The 4,619-nt window shown below is 36.3% G+C and overlaps 1 non-coding gene across 1 annotated transcript; it reads left to right on the top strand.

The window, feature by feature from the left end:
* Nucleotides 1-3,439: 3,439 nt before the first annotated feature.
* LOC118552744 (small nucleolar RNA SNORA77) lies at nt 3,440-3,562 on the top strand. The gene has a single exon (XR_004925674.1). It is a non-coding gene; the product is annotated as a small nucleolar RNA SNORA77 (small nucleolar RNA).
* Nucleotides 3,563-4,619: the final 1,057 nt, after the last annotated feature.

Genomic DNA, 4,619 nt, shown 5'->3' with positions numbered 1-4,619 from the left:
TAACATGTTTCACTTTCACTTTCCACTTTCACTTTTCTTGATGTCCAGTACTAATAATATGTATAACATCTACAGTGTTTTGTATCATATAAGACAATATTGGTGGAGGTGCTGACAAAAAAATGATTCATCCTGTAACAGACAACATAATCTTATTGGCATTGATAAATATGTATAATACTGTAAATATATTTTCTCAACATTTTCTTTTCTCTAGCTTACTTTATTGTAAGAATACAATATATAACATGTATAACATACAAAATATATGTTCATCAACTGTTTATGTTTTCAGCAAGTCTTCTGGTCAACAGTAGGCTAATAGCAGTTAAGTTTTTGTGGAGTCAAAAGTTATATGTGGATTTTTAACTATGCAGAGGGTTAGTGCTCCTAACTCCCATGTTGTTCAAGGGTCAACTGTATTTTTTTTTTCACAAACCCATAACGTTAAGAATCACTTTTTATATAGCTCTTGTGTACTTGAGTTGGAAATATGAAACTCTTAAGAACCAGTCTTCCTGGAATATATTTATGACTGGACCCGTATTGCAAGATGTCTTCTTAATATTTAAAAAGGGGGGTACCTGGGTGGTGAAGTCAGTTAAGTGTCTCACTCTTGATTTCAGCTCAGGTCATGATCTCAGGGTCCTGGGATGGAGTCCTGTGTCAGGCTCTGCACTCAGCGCAGAATCTGCTTAGGATTCTCTCTCTCCCTTTCCCTCTGCCCCTCCCCCTGCACTCTCTCTCTCTCTCTCTCTCTCTAAAATAAAAAAATCTTTAAAAAATATATTTACAAAGGGGACTTACAAATTCTTGTTTTTTACTTTTAACATAGCAAATATAAAAGAAACTTGAGCAAGCGCTTCATCACCTCCATATTTACTGGTATGAACTCTGAAATTTTATTTCTCCAATCAGAAGGGGAAAGCATAACCCATGACCTTTTGCTGATTGCAGTGCATTGTTCTTTAGAGCTATTTCTAATGTAACTGCCAATTTACATGAAATAGTCTCTTGGCAATAATCACTCATCCAGAGCAAGACACTCTTTTTGATGCACTCTTTCTAAGAGAGCAAAGTTTTCATCTTTGAAAGGGATCAGTTTGCCTTTCCAGTTATAAATACAAAAGTTTAAAAGCACATTTAAGGATACCATGGTATTATTTAACAAAGAGTTCTCAGTTTTAGAGATACATACTGAAATATTTATGGGTAAAAAGAAATAATGTCTTATAGCTTCTTCAAAATAATAAGAGAGGAAGGGGAGAAATATTGCCATGAATTAATAATTGTTGAAGGTGGAAGATGGGAACAAGGGATTTTATGGTAATATTCTGTCCATTTGTATACACAATTGAAATTGACCATAATCAAAAGATAATTCATACCCCCCACAGCACATATAGGTAGAACAAAACATATTATTTCATACAAGTATAATGTCATCACAAAGTATTACAAAAACAGCTTTGGTTGTTTATATTTACTGTTAAGCTTATATGGTACTGTTTAAAGGTCATAAATATTATTTATTTATTTATTTACTTATTTTTAAAGATTTTATTTATTTTTCAGAGAGAGACAAGCGAGAGAGGGAACACAAGCAGGGGGAGTGGGAGAGGGAGAAGCAGGCTTCCCGCAGATCAGGGAGCCCGATGGAGGGCTCGATCCCAGGACCCTGGGATCATGACCTGAGCCGAAGGCAGACGCTTAACGACTGAGCCACCCAGATGCTTAACAACTGAGCCGCCCCATAAATCTTATTTATAATAAGCAAAATAACTTGAGAATAAAATCCAGTTAGTTCTCTCTCACATTTATACATCTCATAAGAAGTGAGTTTCTAGTATTTATACCATTTTTATAGTAAATTCCAGAACTTTCCCTGATAACTTTTTTCAGTATTTATATACCACCATTGTTGGATAATTTAACCTTGAGAAAATATTTTTCTACTCCTGACAAAAACAACAATGCGTAAATCTTTCATTGCATGCAAAAACTACCTTAGAGATTTGAAGAAAATGGGAGAGTGTATAGTTTTGTTTTTATGTATAAGAAACATATGGTTATGCTTTCTGGGGGAATTGTTGATTGACAATATGAGGAGTGACTTAAATTTAACTTCCAAAATTAACTTTATTCAATACAATTCCCTTTGGCAATTAAGACTTCGAAAGCAGATGAGAGGCAATGATTTGACATCCCAATTAAAAATGTAACTTTACAAGTTATGACCTTAAATAACAAATGTAATGTGTAGATCATGGCCACTTAAACCATTTCCCAGTTTTATAAAGCAACAATTTTATTCAGCACCATTGGCTAAAAAGATTAGCATTGAATTTGGAAACATGATCTGAAGCTCGTTTTCTCATGCAAGAGTCTTGAAAGTATATTTTATTTCTAAACTGTAAACATAATTAAGGGATCCAACTGATAAAATGTAAACCATGACTTCAGACCCTAAGCAGCTTTTCTCCCATGTAAAGATGTATTTTCTCCTCAGAGACAGTATAGCTTAGGGTCCTTAATCACTATCACCACATTTTCTCCCCGGCTTTGTCTCCCCCAACAGATGTGGTCATGTGACATTTTCCTGCACAACCCCAAACCAGAAATTTGAATTCTATGGTGCAATTTGATGGTGATAACTGAAGAGAGTCAGGGCAGTTAATACAAAGGGTTTGGTATATGATCCAATAATGTGACTTATTTCCAGCATGTGTGCCCACAGACTTATAGCTACTTTCACACATGCCCTTAATTATCCCATTCTCTAACACTGTTCATAGCCTTTCATCACATTTGCAAAAAGGTATGTATTATTAATCACTTTCATCGGGACACAGCAGCATAACATATGAAATAGCACACACTATGCAACTAGTATTCCAGATGATATTAATGGTACCAAATTGATGTTTTACCCTATTTGGTACTTTTCTCTCTTTATTGACTTTAAAAGCCCAATCATGCCTGAAACCTCCCTTACTTGTCTTAGTAATCTTCCACCCATGAGTTCATCTAATACTTTATTAAAGTCATGAATATTTTGAAGCCATACACCCTCCTGGAAAATATGTCCTTCACATTTACTGTCTACTATGTAAAGTATGCATTGCTGCCTTTAATTTGAACGAAACTATCTTTTCCAAGTTCCAAAGGGTGACTCTTCACTCCAGAATTTGAAAAACAAACAAGCCTAAGTTAATTGTCTCTATATACATTCAGATTTTATAAGCTTCAAACTTGCACTCACGTTAGGATCTGTCTTTGAAGACGAACTTAGAAAACCTACTCAGTAGAGTCCTCCAGCCCCTCAATTATACAAACTGCTGTTACTGAAGATGTTTCCAGTACCGCTAATGTCCTACTTGAAGTCTGTGATCAAAACTGAACAAGAAAATGTACGTGGAAAAAAAAATCAGTGTACACAGATTCTTTCTGCACCCAGCTGCAGGCCCAGATGGGTGCTTTTTCTGTATACCATAGAAACATCCCCAGGTGTTGTAACCACCTTAACCTGTCAAGGGTGATGCAACCTTCTGGGGACACAGGGAGAAAAAGAGACATAAATCACTGTGGATTTCTGTTGGGTGCTATGACACATGGAAGTTTACATTTTGAGAGTACTGCCTTGCCCAGACCAACACCAAGTCCAGAGCATGTAATTTCATTCATTAGTCAATTGGTTTGTTGGCTTCTTAAATCATTCATTTTTAAAAATCTAATATTTATTGAGCTGCTACTGTGTATCATGCCCTGCTCTGGGTGTTGTTGAAACAATGGTGACCTTACCTTTATGGCAGTTACGGTATAAGAAGTTATATGTCTTTCTCTTTCTGAAAAAAAAAATTTAATTAGCTAGCACTCATGTATATCAGAGGGTTGTATGTTAGAGGGCTGTTAAAAATGCATAGCCAAATAATGAAGAAGAGGAAGAGAGGGAGCAAGGTTACTTAGCATTAGTAGCAGAGGTATCCAGGTATTGTTAAACTTCATGTCCAAAAACGTTTTAGGTGTAAGAACACTCATGAGGACCAAATAGTCGCTTTTCTTTGAGTCCATACTCCTAATTTTACTGTGTTTAAGGACTCCTTTTTAAACTAAAGCAAGATTCATATCCATTCCCCAACCACACACAGAGAATAAAGAGTAATGTTTGTCATAACTATATAAGAAGGCCCATAATAAGGAAAATTTCCTAGTAATGAATAAGGTTTTGTCTTGGGGTTCCCTCAACTATACCTTTGAAACAAAGATTGGACTACAAGTAGTTTGTTTTGGAGGTGACACCAAGAAACACAACAGGGGAATGAGGAAGTAAGGTAGGGAAGGGAAAGAATGTAATAGAATAAGTTCATGGGCAGGTTCCTGCTGTAGGCAACTGGGGCTCAATCCCAATAAGGAGTCTCAGAGAGACAATGAACTATGCACCTAATAATTATCCCTTACATGAAAAAGAACCTGGAGTATTTATGTACCAACTACTGTTCCTCCTTGCATGAGGGTAGTTCCTATGGGCATTAACTCTCCAGCCCTTCTGACCTGCCAACCATGAACTGAGCTCACTCCTGGGGACAGAGAAAACTCTCAGGCAGAGAGCACAGGAACTA

The sequence above is a fragment of the Halichoerus grypus genome, chromosome X (assembly GCF_964656455.1).
Source record: "Halichoerus grypus chromosome X, mHalGry1.hap1.1, whole genome shotgun sequence".
In the NCBI taxonomy this organism is placed as follows: domain Eukaryota; kingdom Metazoa; phylum Chordata; class Mammalia; order Carnivora; family Phocidae; genus Halichoerus; species Halichoerus grypus.
Note: the sequence above shows the minus strand (reverse complement) of the source record. Positions and strands in the feature narration are given on the sequence as shown.